Below are 18034 nucleotides of genomic sequence, written 5' to 3'. Positions count from 1 at the left end.
GTGGTAGGTGATCTGCAGACTTTGGGAGACCCCAGGCTGGGAGGCATTACTGCGGGTCACAGCTTTACTATCCCAACTTTCAAACAGCTACAGAAAACCTCTGAACTATTCCATCTATTCCATCGCAGCTTGAGAAGTTGGAGTCCAACTTGACCTGGGAAGTTGGGGGGTGGACAGCCCGCAGCAGGGACAGAGCAGCCTGCAGCTGTCCACCAGCCAGCCTGCCTCAGTGGTTTTATTGCACAGGAGGAGATAACGCCCCAGGGGGAGGCAGCCTGTTCCAAAGGAGAATGTACTCGCCCCGTCCCATCTCACAAGCTACAGCCCTGGGGGCCTGCTCAGGGCCTGGGAGAATTTCTGGTAGGATGGATGGCTTCTGTGGGGGTCAAAGTCTTTGGGTTCCAGAAATATCATGGGCAATCCAGGGAGTTTCTGCCCAGTAAAGGAAAGGGGAAGACACAGAGGGAATAAAAGACGGGTCAAGGGTGTCCCTAAAGAGAAAGAAAGGGAAATTTAGGTTGAAGAAGGTTGGAATAATGTGGGTAGGTGATGAGGAGCAAGGGAGGGGCACTCGAATCTGGGAAGGCCCTCTACTGGAGCATAGGAATGACTGAGGGACTTAGCCAGGTGTGGGTGCTCAGAAGGACATGAGATCTCCTTTGAAGACACCCTTTGAGTGTGTTTACTTCCTGGAAGCTGGTGCCAGCTGTGTGTTGAATGCCCAGGGCCACACAGCTAGGTAAGGAGGAAGACACAGTCCAAAACGACCAACTCAGCACAGAGACCCCAGCATCTTTGCTTTCTTCCTCCCTCCCTTCCTTCCTCCTTCCTTCCTCCCTCCCTCCTTCTCTCCCTCCTTCTCTTCCTCCCTCCTTCCGTCCTTCCCTCCCTCCCTCTTTCCCCCAACTCCTTCCCTCTCTTCTCTCCCTCCCTCCTTCCTTTCTTCCTTCTCCCCTTCCTTTCTTCCTCCCTCCCTCCCTCCTTCCTTCTACCTTCCTTCCTCCCTCCCTCCTTCCTTCTTTCTTCCTTCCTCTCTCCCTTCCTTCCTCCCTCCCTCCCTCCCTCCCTCCCTCCCTCCCTTCCTTCCTTCCTCCCTCCCTTCCTTCTTCTCTCCCTCCCTCCCTTCCTTCCTCCCTCCCTCCCTCCCTTCATCCCTGCCTCCCTCCCTTCATCCCTGCCTCCCTTCCTTCCTCCCTCCCTCCCTCCCTTCCTCCCTCTGTCCCTCCCTCCCTCCCTCCCTCTGTCCCTCCCTCCCTCCCTTTCTCCCTCCCTCCCTTCCTTCCTTCCTTCCTTCCTTCCTTCCTTCCTTCCTTCCTTCCTTCCCTCCCTCCCTCCCTTCCTTTCTTCCTTCCTTCCTTCCTCCCTTCCTTCCTCCCTCCCTCCCTTCCTTCCTCCCTCCCTCCCTCCCTTCCTCCCTCCCTCCCTCCCTTCCTTCCTTCCTTCCTTCCTTCCTTCCTTCCTTCCTTCCTCCCTTCCTTCCTTCCTTCCTTCCTTCCTCCCTTCCTTCCTCCCTCCCTCCCTTCCTTCCTTCCTTCCTTCCTTCCTTCCTTCCTTCCTTCCTTCCTCCCTCCCTTCCTCCCTCCCTCCCTTCCTTCCTTCCTTCCTTCCTTCCTTCCTTCCTTCCTTCCTTCCTTCCTTCCTTCCTTCCTCCCTCCCTTCCTTCCTTCCTCCCTCCCTTCCTCCCTCCCTCCCTCCCTTCCTCCCTCCCTCCCTCCCTCCCTCCCTCCCTTCCTCCCTCCCTCCCTCCCTCCCTTCCTTCCTTCCTTCCTTCCTTCCTTCCTTCCTTCCTTCCTTCCTCCCTCCCTCCCTTCCTTCCTTCCTTCCTTCCTTCCTTCCTTCCTTCCTTCCTCCCCTCCTTCCTCCCTCCCTCCCTCCCTCCCTTCCTTTCTTCCTTCCTTCCTTCCTCCCTTCCTTCCTTCCTTCCTTCCTTCCTTCCTTCCTCCCTCCCTCCCTCCCTCCCTCCCTTCCTTCCTTCCTTCCTTCCTCCCTCCCTCCCTTCCTTCCTTCCTTCCTTCCTTCCTTCCTCCCCTCCTTCCTCCCTCCCTCCCTCCCTCCCTTCCTTTCTTCCTTCCTTCCTTCCTCCCTCCCTTCCTTCCTTCCTTCCTTCCTTCCTTCCTTCCTTCCTTCCTTCCTTCCTTCCTCCCTCCCTCCCTCCCTCCCTCCCTCCCTCCCTCCCTTCCTTTCTCCCTTCCTTCCTCCCTCCCTCCCTCCCTCCCTCCCTCCCTCCCTCCCTCCCTCCCTCCCTCCCTTCCTTCCTTCCTTCCTTCCTTCCTTCCTTCCTTCCTTCCTTCCTTCCTTCCTTCCTTCCTCCCTCCCTCCCTCCCTCCCTCCCTCCCTCCCTCCCTCCCTCCCTCCCTCCCTTCCTTCCTTCCTTCCTTCCTTCCTTCCTTCCTTCCTTCCTCCCTCCCTCCCTCCCTCCCTCCCTCCCTCCCTCCCTCCCTCCCTCCCTTCCTCCCTCCCTCCCTCCCTCCCTCCCTCCCTCCCTCCCTCCCTCCCTCCCTTCCTTCCTTCCTTCCTTCCTTCCTTCCTTCCTTCCTTCCTTCCTTCCTTCCTTCCTTCCTTCCTTCCTTCCTTCCTTCCTTCCTTCCTTTCTATTAGGGCCACACCAGGCAGTGCTCAGGGATCACTCATGGTGTGGCTCAGGGGATCACACTAGCTTTTGTGGTGCTGGGGGGTTGGACCTGGGTATCTTTTCATAATGGGGGGAGAAGAAAGCCAGGAGGACACCTTGGGAAGCCCACAGCAGGCTCATTTAGGAGTAGAACCAAGGGTGTGACAAGCGTGCCTCACAGGCAGTGGTCCTACAGAGCTGGCCCCATGGAGCTGCCACCCTCATAGCTGCCTTCACCACAGCCTGCACTTTATTAGAATTTATACATTGCCCCGATTGAGGGGGAAAATAATTAACACCCCTACAAATATATCGTAAACAAAATATTTATTAGAAATAAATAACTCATTTATTTTACATATTTCATTTCAACAATAACGTTACCCAATTTATCATTTAACATTTTTGCAAGACAACTTAACGACTCCTTATTAGCATTTCCATTTTTCACCCGCGCACCATAAAGCACGGGCGCTCCCCAAATGGCCTGGCACAGGCCGAGCCAGGAGCTCAGGAGACCCCAGGGAGGGATGTGGGCCCCCTCATACCCCCCTCTGTCTTGCACACTCGACCGTGTACAGGACAAACATGGCAGAGCAGATCTGAGCCATGGTCGGAGACACTTTCACAGTGGCTCAAGGCCTCTGGCTCCTGTCAAAACATTCTCCCAAGACACAAATGGACCTACAAATGGGACTCCTGTCTGACTCCCAACATACCTGAAGATCCATGTGTGCTTACCCAAACGTGCACAGACACCCCAGCCTGCACCTCTGCCTGCTCAGGGCCCCTTTGGCAGGAACAGGGAGAAATCACCCCTTTTCTCTCTGCCTCCACAGTCGGTGGGCTGGGCTTGGTGGAGTGGAAATCCTTTGTAGGGGTTGGGGGGGGTCTGAGGACCCTCTCTCTCTGCCTTGCCCACAGCCTTCAGGCTTCCTTGATTACCCACTTGGGTTTTTCCCTGCTTAAAGAGTTTCTTGGAAAGATCAAGGTCCCGTTGCACCCCCAGCTTCTGCCTGAATAGCATGAGCTGAAGAGTCCCCTGGCCCAGCCCCGCTGTCTCCTCTGGGAAAGAAACCTGGGCTCCTGCCCAATGGGAAGTGAGTCCAGGCAGGTCACTAAGCTGGATACTCATGGTCAGCACATAGTCTATTGTCTCACTTGGGCAAGGTGCCTTCGAGTTTCCTCTTGTCTCTTGGGAGGATTCTGGTTGCTGAGGGGAAAAGGACCCAATGGCTCAGGGGATAGTCTGAGATGGGAGACCTCATTAACAACTGAGTGGCACTTAATGGGGGGGATATGGGTGTCCCTAATTCTCCATAGATTTTTTTCCCTTTAGTTTCTGGGCCACACCCAGCAGTTCTCAGGGGTTACTCCTGCCTCTGCATTTAGAGATAATTTCTGGCTGTGCATGGGGTGGTGCCTCGTATAAGGCAAATAGTTTACCCTTTGTACTTGCTCTCTACTCCCCTTCAAAGTCTCCATGAACCCTCGGCTCTTGGCCCCAATCTCCATACTTCATATTTGAGTGTGTGTGTATGTGTGTTTGTGTGTGTGAAGAGGGACAGAGGAACAGCTGAGGGTGTACCCTGAGGGTCACACATGGGTACCCAGGTATATTCATATGTGTGCATCTGAGTGAATTTCACCAAGGTTGACCCACTCATAGTCCTGATCCTGGGCACTGATCCCAACATCTGGGGGCTCGAGTTCTGCTGGCTACTGAGCGCCAATGCCAGACCCGAGAGCCTCCCCTCTTTGCCCTCTTGCTGGGAGGTGAAGCTGGGGCGGGGGTTGGGGCCCAGGAGACAGGGCAGTGGGGCCCTCCAAAGTCCATCTAGCCAGAAGCTGGGGGCAGGGCCTGGGGGAACCCAGACAATGACTGGAGGTTGGAGGGTCTGAAACTGGAGACTTTAATAAAAGCCACTGACAGCAAATAAAGCTGCCAGGGGAGTCCCATTACCCACAACAAGGACCCTTTGTGAGCCTTGCTGAGCTGAACTGACCCTTCTTCACCAGCCCGGCCCAGGTTCCCTCTTCACAGGCCCTAGAGCTCCCAGTATATCTCTGCAGGATCCTGGTGGGGGGCGCTTGGATGGAGCCCACCCAGCTGGACCATCCTGTGGTTGACAGGCTTTCCTGCTGGAGCCCTTAATTTCTAGTCCCGAGTCCACCAGCCTTGGGTTGCTGTGTCCTTCTGGAAAGGACCCCAGAAACCCCACTGTAGGGGCACCTGTAGAAAATGAGCAGGGAAACTGAGGTATGGCATGGAATAAGAGACAGGTCAGGGTATCACTGGCAGAGACCTGGGTGGTCCTGGTATCTGCATCTCCTCTGCCCCTCTCTGGACCCCAGATCTGACCCCACCACACTGCATGTCCTTGAAAGGGAATATGAAGACTTTAAAGCTGACCCTCAGAGGTTTGGGAAATCATACATCTCCCTGACACTCAGTGTCCTCATGTTTATTTTATTTATTTATTTATTTATTTATTTATTTATTTATTTATTTATTTATTTATTTATTTTTGGTTTTGGGGCCATACCCGGTGGCATTCAGGGGTTACTCCTAGCTTTGCGCTCAGAAATTGCTCCTAGCTTAGGGGATCATATGGGTGGGATACTGGAGATCGAATCCAGGTCTGTCCTGGGTCAGCCATGTGCAAGAAAAATATCCTACTGCTGTGCTTCCACTCTGGTCCCTATTTTAAATTAAATTAAATATTTTATTGAGGGCCAGAGCAGTGGCACAAGTGGTAAGGCATCTGCCTTGCGCGTGCTAACCTAGGACAAACCGCGGTTTGATCCCCTGGTGTCCCATATGGTCCCCCAAGCCAGGATCAATTTCTGAGTGCATATCTGGGAGTAACCCTGAGTGTCACCAGGTGTAGCTGAAAAACCAAAAAAAATTCTTTTTATTGAAACCATCATGATTTACAAAGTTCTTTATAGTTTCAGAAATACAATATATCAGGGCCAGTCCCACCACCAGTGTTGGTCTCCCTCCACCAATGTTCCTTGACAGTATCCCATGCCACCTCTGCTGTCCTAACCTGCCAGTATAACAGGCCTATTTTAAGTTTTGATTGTTAAAGTTTGGGTCTCATGATTTCATTGTTGTGAACTTTGGCATAGATACTTAGTTTTGTTCTTCTTGTTTGTTTGTTTTTGTTTTTAGGGCCACACCCGATGATGCTCAGGGGTTATTCCTAGCTATGCACTCAGAAATCTCTCCTGGTTTGGGGGACCATATGGGACGCTGGGTGATCGAACCAAAGTTTATCCTAGGTGCTATAGCAAGTGCAAGGCAAATGCCTTACTGCTTGCGCCACAGCTCTGGCCCCAGTTTTGTCCTTTTTTTTTTAGCATCACCAATGCACCTGAGATCTCTTAGCCTCTGTCCTCCATCCTTTCATATTTGTGTTTCTCCTCCTCCATTCAATTTCTTTCCTTCTTCTCACTATGCTCTTTGGGCCAATAGTATTTGAAACAACTCCCATTTAAACCATTGCATTTTTTTTCATGCAGTTATTCTAAATACCACATATAAGTGATATTCTGTATTTATCTGTTGAGCTTGGCTGACCCTGGTTTGATCTCTGGCATCCCATATGGTCACCTGAGCATGCTAGGAATAATTTCTGAGCTCAGAGCCAAGAGTAAATAACTCCTGAGCACTGCCAGTTGTGTCCACCCCCAAAGTTTTTTTATTTTAATTTAATTTATTTTTGGTCACACCCAAGAGCTCTCAGGTGTTATTCCTAGCTCTTCTCTCAGAAATCATTCCTGGCAGGCTCAGGGGACTATATGGGATGCCAGGGATTGAACCTTGCTTCATCCCGGGTCTGCAGCAAGCAAGGCAAATGCCCTATCATTGTGCTATCACTCTGGCCCCTGGTTTTTTATTTTTATTTTTTTATTTTTTTGGTTTTTGGGTCACACCCAGCGGTGCTCAGGGGTTACTCCTGGCTGTCTGCTCAGAAATAGCTCCTGGCAGGCACGGGGGACCATATGGGACACTGGGATTCGAATCAACCACCTTTGGTCCTGAATCGGCTGCTTGCAAGGCAAACGCCGCTGTGCTATCTCTCCGGGCCCTTTTGTTTTGTTTTTATGTCTGCCATAGTGGCAGGTTAGGGCAGGAGGGAAACTGGACATTGGTGGCAGGATGTATGCTCTGATGAAGGGATGGGTATTGGACATTGGATGACTGAAACTCAACCATCAACAATTTTTTACCTCTGTATCTCATGGTGATTCAATAAAAATAGAAAAGTTTTTTTTAACTTCCATGGAACCTGAGGACTCATGCCTGTCAGTGTGTCCAAGGAGGCCAGAGGAAGTGGGTCTGAGGGCCTGGGGATTTCGTGTTGCACGATGCAGTGCTCAGGTCCCCTCGGGTCACCTTAGGAGTGCTCAGAGTCTCCAGAATCACATCTGCTGATGTTTGAGTGGGTGTCCAGGGCTATGCCGGGTAATGCTTAGGGGGCGTGTGTTAATGGGAATCAATCTGGGGTGCAAGATATGTGTCCCCACCCTTGTCTTATCTCCCTGAACCCAGCTTTTCCTATTTGAGTCAAGCAGAGAGATAGGCTAGGGCTTAGCTGCATAGCATATACCTTGCATGTGTGAGGTTCTGGGTTTGATTTCTAGAATCACACACACACACACACACACACACACACACACACACGAAACTCTGAGAATAAGACAAGGCAGATTTAAAAAAGGTGCCACTGAGAATGGGGTGCATGGTATGAAAAGAGGAAAGGGTAAAGCGCCTCATGAATGAGGCTCTTATAAACCCTGACCTCAGTCTCTGTTTGAAATGGAGTCGTGACTCCGTGACATCCGATGCGGATGTCATGTCCACTCGTGGGCTGTGTGTCCTGCTCTGACCCTCAGCCTGGGAGAGCCGGAGCAGGCCCAGTGCGCAGGCCAGATGGGACCAGAAGGGCGGCTCGGGAGAGAGCTCTAACCACTGAACTCTGCAAGGAGGCCTGACTGGGGGAGATCGGGCGCTCTCTGAGGGTCCTAGAGAGAGCAGGGTGGGTCAGAGCTCTGGGCAGGGGTTCGGAAGAATTTGGGGAAGTGTGCTCAGGACCCTCGGGGTGTGCAAAGCAGTGTCGGGGCGCGCGGAGGGAAAGTTTGCGAGGTGGGCAGCGCGGTGAGAAAGTAAAAAGGGCTCCACTTGTGGGAGTTGGGGTCCCCCTCGCACGGCGAGTTGGGGCGCGAGACGGGGGTGGACGCTGGGGTCCGGCGGGCAGAGGCCTTGCCGTCCGGCAGGAGGGTTCTGGTGCAGGGCGGGGAGGGAGATTAGGGAGCGCTCTCAATTGCCTTAATGGGCTCTAAGAGGCGGGATCCTATTACAGCTCGGGGTGCCCCGGGGTGCCTTGCTGGGAAGACAAGCTAATCTGCCATGCAAATTAAATCCTGCCTCAAGACGCAAGGCCTGCTTAATGTGATCCATTACACAGTTTACTTGTTTATATCTAATATTGGAACAGGCAGCCCGGGCGGGCGGCAGCGGCAGGCGGAGCGGCCCAAAAGCAGGAGAGTAAATTACCAGCAAAATGAGCTTTTCCACCCTCAGCCGCAGCCGCCCGCGCCCCGCCGGCTCCCGCGCCCCCCCCGCCCGCCGCGCCCTCGCTCCGCTCCGTGCCGGCCGCTCCGCTCCCTGGCGCTTCCTTCCCTTTGTCTGGCGCTCCTGTCCCTCCACGGCCGGCTCGCGCGCTCTGTCTCCTCCGCCGGCGTCCCCAGCCTCTCTTAGCCCGGCTCGCTCGCTCTCGCAGGCCTCCAGCCTTGCTGGCCGTTGCTTTCGGGGTGCCCCGCTCAGGCCTCTGCGGCCCACCTGGCCCCGGCCCTTGTCGCGGGGCTGGGCACCTGCAGATAGATGCCAGATTGCCGCACCCCGCGGTGTCTGGCGGTGGACTTCAGGTGAAGCCAGGCTGGGGTGCTTGCTCCCTTGTGCATGCGCCTGGGGGAGTCCTCCGGAGGGTGCAAGCTGGAATAGTAGGCGTGGGGCTCAGGGACACAGCGAGGATGACGAGCCTGTTTGTGGCAGTGGGCCTGGGCCGTGCGCCTGTGACCTGCCTCTGCGAGAGTGCAAAAGTGTGCGTGTGTGGAAGTGTCTGCGTGAGAGTGTGTGACGGTGCGAGTATGTGAGAGACTGTAGGGTATGTGAGAGGGTGAGAAAAAGTGTCTGTGTGTAGGGGTGTGAGTGCACGGTTGTGTGGATACATGAGGGTGTGTGTATGGGTGTGTGAATGCATGAGGATGTGAAAGTGTGAAAGCCAGGGTAAATGAATATGTGTGACAGTGTGAATAGGTGATAGATTGTGTAACTATATGTGAGAGGGTCAGAAAAGTGTGCATGCGTGTGGGTGTGAATGGGTGACTGGGAGTATATGAGAGCATGAGGAAGCAGGAACATCTGAGTCTGAAGGAGCAAGAGTAAATGTGTGAGAGTGTGTGGCTCTGTGAGAGAGTATGTGGATATATGAGAGAGTGTCTGGATATGTGAGTATGTGAGAGCATATGAGTGTGTGGCTGTGAGAGTGTGTGGCATGTGAGATTGTGTGGGTGTGTGTATTTGGGGCATCTTTTTTTCGTAACACTGGGAGAGGTCCCTCAGCTGGACTTTCTACCTCTTCTCTCTCTGGGTGAGCCTGCGCTGCCCTCTCGTACATTTATTTATTTTGGGGAGGTGGGATGGGCAGTTCAGGGGTTACTTCTGGTCTGCACTTAAGAATTGCTCAAGGGTCTATAGAAGGTGCCAGAGATCAAATCTGGGTTGGCTACATGCAAGGCAAACCCTCACCTGCTGTATCATCAGCAGCCCTGCTCCCACTTCTTTAGGCTCTTTTTGTAGCTGCCCAAGGCTTCCAATGCCCCAGGAGATCTGCCATCGAGGCTGCTGGGATGGAAGGCTTACCCCAGCCACTCTGTCCTGGCCATCCTTCACTACCTCCCTGCTGCTTGTCCCCATCTGTGAGCCACCATCCCCACAGGTGAGACTTTCCTGAGGCCCAGGGGAGTCAGAGGGTAGTGGCAGAGGCGGTTAGAAAGAGAGGAGAGACAAAATCTAACAGAAAGGTGAGGGGAAACACAGAGACATAGTGACAAAGGTCAGATCCCAGCAGGGACAGGTATAGAGACTGCAGATGACACAAGGTGGAAAGAAGCAGCAGTGGCAGGAGAGGATGGACATGGACTTAGACTGTGACTGGGCTTATGAGGCACAGGCCTAGTATTGGGACACCATGCTTGATTTTGAAGCTTCCAGGGCTGGATGGATGTGAGGGGGGTGGGGAGGTTCTCCTCAGCCTCTAAGGGGAGGCCATAAAAACTTTAGCCTCAGTCTCTGGCCCGCTGGTCTGTGGCTGGGGTCTCAGGAAGAGTTAGGCACCCCTCCAACTCTCCCAGGGCCTGAGGAGGGGGCGCAGGGTTAACGGAGCTGGGGGCAAGTCAGGTCCCACAGTCACTCCTGTGCACAGCTGCCACACTCCTGCCCTCCCAGCACACACACAAGCACGTGCCAGGCTGGCTGTTTGCCAGGAGGCTTCCCTGGCCGCAGTCCATGGTTCCCATACAGGGGCCCGGCCACATTCTTCCTGCACAGGACTTCTGCCTCCCTAACTTCCCGCTCCCCTAGCCTCCCCCCTCCTGGACCAGTGAACCCTCTGACCCCCATCTTTCCGGTCCTCCTTGGGAACAACTCTCACTTGGTTCCCTCAGGTTCTCCCCACAGAACCACAGGTCCCGGTTTTCTAACTTCTGGCCATATGTCTTTTAGTCCCTGACCCTTGGCCTGGGTGGGGGTGTCCAGCGGGTGGGGGTGGAGGAGAGAAGGTGTGAGTCTGTATGTCTGTGTGGAACGGGGGCTGTTTAGATAAACAGATGGCAACAAATGGCATAAAATTATATACCCATAATGTCAGTTCATAACATTTTGTTCGACATACTTGATTTAATCGCTTAGCTGACGATTTGGCTTTTGGGCCCATATGGTGGGGAATGAAGCTGCGTGGCACCCGCTCCAATCTGGCTCTTTTATCACCAAGGCTGGGGGGGCAGGGATGGGGGGGGGTTGGAGGAGGGAGGAGAAGGGATACAGATGGAAAGAGAATGAGCTGACAGGAGGGGGCCAGGGACAGGGTGACTGTAGGGACTGAAGGGGACCAGACCTGGCAGGATGGGAGGGATTCCATGTGTATGTGGGACTCAAGTCTGCTGGGGTGTATGAAACTGTCCCAGGAGACCAGCTGCCAATGATAGCTCGCTTGAATCCCCAATGTTGGTGGATCAGGCCTGCCTCCCTGAGCCCAGGGGCTGGTTCTGTCTTTAGACTCTGAACCACACACCCAGCTTCTTATCTAGGGGTATCCCCATAGCTTGGGCCAAGCTGAGCTATTTGGGTGCATGCTGGCTTGTGGCTTTCAAGTGTGTGAGGAGAGCCTAGAGCCTGGTGTTGACTTGCACCTGGAGAGCCAGAGAAGGAAGCTTGAGGGCTGACTGGCAGCTCTGGGTGTGAGTGGAATCTATCTTGGGCTGGCCTGGGACCTGGACTAGGCAGGAGGCACTGAGGAGGCAGAGATTGATGGGGAGTGATTGTGTGCATGTGTGTGTGTGTGTTGCTGGAGCTGGGGCTAGTTCACATGGACCAAAGCACACAATTGTGTGTGTGTGTGTGTGTGTGTGTGTGTGTGTGTGTATGCGTGTGTGTTGCTGGAGCTGGGGCTAGTTCACATGGACCAAGGCACACAATTGTGTTCGAACACCGTGTCCACTCAGCCACCTCAGTGCGTGTGAGCCAGGCTGGGAAGGGCGTGTGCACACATATGAAGGCCTGGCAGCTCCAGGCAACCATTATAAATGCACAGACAGGTGTACATGGATATACTCCCTTATCCTTGGTGGGCTCTGTTGGCCCCTTCAGAGTCCTGGACTAATCTCAGTTCCCCTGCTCCCCCCCATCCTTATCTCTTATCTCAGGATCTGCTGGGCACCCTTTTTCCTGGCCCATTTCGTGTTGCAGTCTGCCCCCTTCTCCTCTCCTCCGCCCCCTCCAAGTGCTGAGAATCTGGTCCCATTTCAATGCCATCACTCACGTCTCTGCCTCATCTGCCCCCTGCTGGGAGCTGCCGGCCGGCTGGCTCTGGAATGGGGTGGGAGCCTGCCCAGGATGGGGGGTGGCACCTGGGGGGATCCGCTCTGTTCTCCTGCCTCCCTGGGACCCTGTTCCCCAGCCTAGCATTGGCTTTGTGTGCAAGGAGGCTCCTAGGCGGTGCTTGGGGCCTGGCGGCCCATCTGCCCTCCCTGTGTGTCTTGGCTGATTTTGCTGTCCCTCCTGCTGTGTCTTTAAGAAGGCCCATCCCTTGACCTGTTCCTTTTCTGCCTTCCCAGTGTTTCTGCTCCTCTCTGCAGGTGCTTTTCTCTCCTCTTCATGTGCCCAGGATGGGGCTAGGAGGATCAGTCTCCGGGGATCCTCTCCACCTGTGAAATTCTTTGACCTTGGCTGAGGTATAGGAGTGCTGACTGGTGGCAGTGGTGGTGCTCAGGTCTGACAGTGCCCAAGGTTGCTCTTCAAATCTCTAAATCAAGGACCCAAACACCCTCAGGAATGATGTGTTTGGTCCAAAACCCCAGTTTCTTCTCAGGCCACTTGGTCATTTAGTTATTCATTTATTCAACAACCAGGGCGTGTTTGACCTGCTGAGTACTGTGCTCATTCCTATGAGCAAAATGCTCCTAGCCCATACAAAATGTTAGTTTCCCAGATCTAAATGCAGGTAAAGATGCTGGAGTTCAGGGGTTGAGTGAAAGGAGATTGAGTCCACTGGCTATGAATGCAGAAAGCATTATAGACAAGTGTCAGGAGTGTGTTTCAGCTGCATTCAAGAAATTTTCGCGGGGAACTGGAGAGATAGCATGGAGGTATGGCATTTGCCTTGCATGCAGAAGGACTGTGGTTCGAATCCCGGCATCCCACATGGTCCCCTGAGCCTGCCGGGAGTGATTTCTGAGCGTAGAGCCAGGAGTAACCCCTGAGCACTGCCAGGTATGACCCAAAACCCAAAACCAAACCAAAACAAAATTTTCAGGAAGGAGCAATAATATAGTGGGTAGGGCACTTGTCTTGCATGCAGTGGCCTGGGTTCAATCTTCATCATTTCATATGATCCCCTGAGCCTGCCAGGAGTGACCCCTGAGCACAGAGCCAGGAGTAAACCCTGAGCATTTCTGGGAGTGTCCCCAAAACAGAACAAAATAAAAATCAAGAAATTTTCTAAGAAGAGGATATGTTCTCAATGCAGAATGTACAGAGAAGCTCAAAGGAAAACAAACAAATCATGTCTCTAGAGAAGATCTCAAGTGCCAGAGAGATGAATGCAGCTTGTGAATGCTGGGGAAGACCAGTCCTGGCAGGCAGGCATTAGCCAAGGCATTTATGTATACTGGGATATTTGTCAATTGTCAGGAGTCAGCTATGGCTTTCTAGTTCTCCAGGTCCTGTCACTGGTCAAAGGGGTTGACTTGTTTTAAAAGTAGGAAGGGCTATGCTGGGTGGGTGGGACATGTATGAGCAGGTCTCTGTTAAGTTTTGGAGCAATTGTTCTGTAGGATGGATTGGAGATTGTTGAAACTCAAAATAGGAAGCCAGGGCAAAGGGGCTACCTAAGGTGATGGGTGGTATAGTGTGTTGGAAGATAGACTCCATGTGCAGTCAAGATGGAGAGAGGATGGATGAGGCCACAAATGATTCCCAGACCACGAACTTGGTTTCTGGTATGGCTGATGGGGTCACTTGCTAAGATGGGACCCTGAAGAGGAACAAAATTGGGATGGAAGCAGACAAGGCTGGAGTTCAACTTGGCATATGTTGAATATGAGAGGAAAATATACCAGTGGCATTAAGGGGCCCAGATACTGGCATATAAACTGGAAAGTTGTTGTCCATGACTATGCCAAGCACCAAATATTGATTAGATGAGTAGTAGATGAGTGTCCAGAGGAAGAAGGAAAGAAGGGGCTGGAGTTCCAGCTCTGAAGGGTTAGAAGAGACAATCCAGAGCCAGGCATTTGTCTCTGACTTCTGGAAAGCATCTAGTACATTCTGGATCCTTCTACAGCAGAGGTCTCAAACTCAATTTACCTGGGGGCCACAGGAGGCAAAGTCGGGGTGATCCTTAAATGCAAAGTCAGTAGTAAGCCTTGAACATTGGGAGCTGTGACCCAAACAACTAAAATAAAACAAACCAAAAAAAAAAAAAAGATTCCTCTAGGGCAGGGCTACAAAATGTTGTACAGAGGGCTGTTTGCAGCCCGCGGGCTGCGAGTTTGAGACCCCTGTTCTACAGCAAGCTTGCCTAGACATTTCCTGCAGCCCTCCTTCATGTTGCCTGTCCCTGCAACATGCTCACCATCACCTACAAAGAGAAGGAGGCAGCCAGGTCCTCTGTATCTGCCTCCTGTTCCTCCAAGAAAAGTCCAACAAACTGCTTCTGTTTTCCCTGTAAATCCTACTGTAGCTCCTGTCATTGTTGCAAAGGAACAGATACCTTCCTTGCTAGGATCTTCATAACCTGTCACGGAGCTGGAAAGATAGTGCAAAAGGTAAGGTGCATGCCTTACTTGCAGAGACCCAGTTTGATAAAGGCATCTGGTTTGTCCTCAAGCATTACCATGGGTACACCTGAGCAAAGAGCCAGGAGTAGCTAAAGGGTGTGGCCCACCTCTAATGATAAGACAAAAAAAAATTTTTTTTTGGGATTTTCGGGCCACGCTCGTTTGATGCTCAGGAGTTACTCCTGGCTGAGTGCTCAGAAATTGCCCCTGGCGTGGGGGACCATATGGGACGCCGGGGGATTGAACCGCGGTCCTTCCTTGGCTAGTGTTTGCAAGGCAGACTACCTTACCTCTAGCGCCACTTCGCCGGCCCCATAAAACAAAATTTGAAAAGTGGTTGGAGATATAGTGAAGAGACTAAGATGCTCACTTTGGATGCAACCAACTAATTTCTGTTCACCTCATCATATATAGTCTGAGCATGGTGAGAAGTAATCCTTGAATGCAGAGCCAGGAGTAAGCCCTGAATACAACTGGATGTAGCCCCCAAACTCCATAAACAAATAAACATCTGTCATGATAAGAACCTTATCCAGTTACCCAGATCATTCTAGCCAAGCCTCACAGATGCCCTGCAGTTCTTTTTTCAAAAATACTCTCCCCATTAGGGTCTCTTCTCCCATCTCCATCATCAACACTGCTGATTGCACCTACATGGCTTCTGACATCATCTCTGTCTCCTATCTGGTAATCCCCATTCTTTTGTTATTACTGCCCCTTTCCTTCATTGTTATTAGGAGGTGTTGGGAGGGTCTTGCTTGCCCATCATTTTCTTTCTATGAATTTTTGGTCAGACCTGGTGGTAGGGGGACCATATAGGGTGCCAGGGGTTGAACCCAGGTCAGCCATGCCTAAAGCAAATGCCCTTTACTATTGCTCTGGCCCCTGAGATATTCATCTTTAGTTGTAGTTGTTTCCCTCCCTGTCCCCATGCACCTGGCTTTTGTCTACCAGAAACTCCAGACTCCTACAGCTTCTGGTGTCCCACAAGCAGAGTATAGCATTTGCACTTGAATCATATAGGCAGTATAAAGAACTGAAACCTCAATATCAAATTTGTAGGTGCTTCATGTCACCAAGCCACCCCAGAACCCCTGGTACTTCTGAAGGGGTACTCCTAGTGGTGCCCATAGCTTACTCCTGACTCTGTGCTCAGGGATCACCCCTGGTGTGACTTGTGGGAGCATATAAAATGCCAGAGATTAAATCTGGGTTGGCCATGAGCAAGGCAAGTGTCCTACTTGCTGTACTATTTCTCCACCACCCCAAAGAATTTTTAAGGTTGTAGTCAAATTTCTCTCATCTAGGAGCTTTGTCTTCTGTCAAAGCTCTTTGGGGGCCCTTTGGCAGGACTTTTATCCCACGAAGGTCTTATTAGCAAACAAGATGACTATGTTTTACCTGTTTGCTTTTAGATGAGGAGATACTTTTTTTGGGGGGTCACATCCAGCAGCTCTCAGGGGTTACTCCTGGCTCTATGCTCAGAAATCAATCCTGGTAGGGAACCACATGGGATGTTGGGATTGGAACCACTGTCCTTCTGCATGCAAGGCAAATGTCCTATCTCCATGCTATCTCTCCAGCCCCAACGAGATAAATTTAAGTAGAATTTATTCTTGTGGGTTTATCTCTGTAGCCTAGTATCACTCAGGGAGCATCCTAGGTGCTTAGAATGATAGTCTGTACATCGAAGTAAGCTGGAGGGGATGCATGACTGTGTGTTGGCTGGGGCTGGAGAAGAGGTGCCACAGAATGTGAGTAGAGTTGGTCTTGGAGCAGGGTTCAGTAAGGGAAGTGGGTCTGAGTGTTGAGGAAGATGAATTCGCTGCAGGAGAGGGTCAATGTGCAGGCATCATTTTAGAGTCATGTTGAGGTGGAGTGAGTGGGTGCCAGGGCTAGGGTGACTCATGTGGGGGTGAGATGGGCAAAGTGCTTGGGGAAATGAAGAATTAGCAGACTGTGGAATGGTGTCAGGTGAAGGGTTCAGGAAGAAGGCAGCTGGGTGTGGAGGGAGGGCAGAAGAGTCGGGAGTGGGCGAGGAAGGGAACTGGATTTGGAAGCACCGGAAAGAGCCCCTTGAGGCCCCTTCAGAGTTCTGACTTTTAATGCTGCTGATCCAGCTCTTCCCCAGTCACCAGCTTCTCCCCAGAAGGAGAGAAGGAGAGGAGAGGAGACCCGGGGAGAAGAGCCTAAAAGGGTGAAGAAGGATTTTCATTATGAAGTTAATTAGCTTCAGAGCCGCTGCACCTTTCAGGACGAGGAATTAGAGGGATTTAATTGCTTTATCAGCCTTCCCTTTGATTTTCAGCAATCAGGCCGATTCCATTTAATTTAACTGCCACAGACGAGGAGAAAATTGATGCGCTCACCTGCCTCGGAGCAGAAAGTGAGAGAGTGGGGAAGAGGGAGAGGGGGAGCCAGAGAGACTGGCAAACACAGAGGCTGCAGATTAATGAAAACCAACAGCATTTGCTCATGATTGGAGATGGAGTGTGCCCCCAAGGTGTTTGGAGCCGTGTTTGTGGCTGTGGCTATGTGACTGTGAGTGGAGTGTGCATTCGGCCTGTGGGAGTGTTTGTGACTGTGCTTGTATACGGGGTGTGACAAAGAGAGAGTCAGCGAATGTGATGGTGGGAAGGTGAGTGAAGGATGGCATTGACTGCTGGTGTAAGCAGAGAAGTGTCACTGACTGGTGGAGTTGCCCATGGAACCAACAGTGTCAATGAGGATGATTGTCTGGGCAGCCTGCTCAGTAGGGTGACATTCTTCACCACCCAAATGAGAAGGTTTGGGAGTCAAATTAACATGGACTTTTCTCATGGAGTCTGGAGTGGGAAGCATAGCTGCTGGATTAGTATGTTAGAAAGGCCAATCTACTATGTGGAGGGTTGATTAGAGAAGAAAGTCCAAAGGTAAGGAAAATTCATCCTGACCATTGAAAATTCAAGGGGACAGATGGTGAGGGTCTGAGGGAAAAGGGAAGAGAACAGATGAGGGAGCATGGCAGGAGACTTTGGAAAGGGGACCAGGGAAGACAGTCTTAAAAGTTTATGAACTTGGGCCGGAGAGATAGCATGGAGGTAAGGCTTTTGCCTTTCATGCAGAAGGACGGTGGTTTGAATCCCGGCATCCCATATGGTCCCCTGTGCCTGCCAGGAGTGATTTCTGAATGCTGCCAGGTGTGATCCAAAAACCAAAAATAAATAAATAAATAAAATTAAAAAATAAAATAATAAAATAAAAGTTTATGAACTTCCAGCTGAGTAGGTGATTCTATGAAGGAAGGAAGAGTTAGTTGGGGTGAAGGTATAGATAATGAAGAAGTTGTAACAGGAAATCAGGTTGAAACATTCAACAGACAGCTGGATGTGAGTGTGGAATCAGAGAGATCCAGCTTGGAGACAAAAGAAAAGGGATTCACCTGGCCTATAGATTGTAATTAATGCCTTAGATATGGTGGAGGCTGGTGCTCACTTTGACAGCACATATACTAAAATTGGAATGCTACAGAGAAAATTAGCATGGCCCTTGTGCAAGGATGACATGCAAATTTGTGAAGCATTACACATTAAAAAAAGGAGGGGGCAGAGAGATAGCATGAAAGGTAGGGCATTTGCCTTGCATGCAGAGGGATGGTGGTTTGAATCCCGGCATCCCATGGTCCCCCGAGCCTGCCATGAGCAATTTCTAAGCACAGAACCAGGAGTGACCCCTGAGCACTGCTGGGTGTGACCCCCCTCCCCCCAAAAAAAAAGAAAAGGAAAAAAATAGAAATGGCTGAGCTCCCAGCAAAGC

The 18034-nt window shown here is 51.7% G+C and overlaps 1 non-coding gene across 1 annotated transcript; it reads left to right on the top strand.

Moving 5' to 3' along the window:
* The first annotated feature begins 17705 nt into the window (after positions 1 to 17705).
* On the top strand, positions 17706 to 17812 carry LOC125995407 (U6 spliceosomal RNA). The gene has a single exon (XR_007490942.1). It is a non-coding gene; the product is annotated as a U6 spliceosomal RNA (small nuclear RNA).
* Positions 17813 to 18034: the final 222 nt, after the last annotated feature.

Source organism: Suncus etruscus, chromosome 17 (assembly GCF_024139225.1).
Source record: "Suncus etruscus isolate mSunEtr1 chromosome 17, mSunEtr1.pri.cur, whole genome shotgun sequence".
Lineage (NCBI taxonomy): Eukaryota > Metazoa > Chordata > Mammalia > Eulipotyphla > Soricidae > Suncus > Suncus etruscus.
The sequence above is the reverse complement of the archived record's forward strand: the minus strand, read 5'-3'. Positions and strand labels throughout refer to the sequence as shown.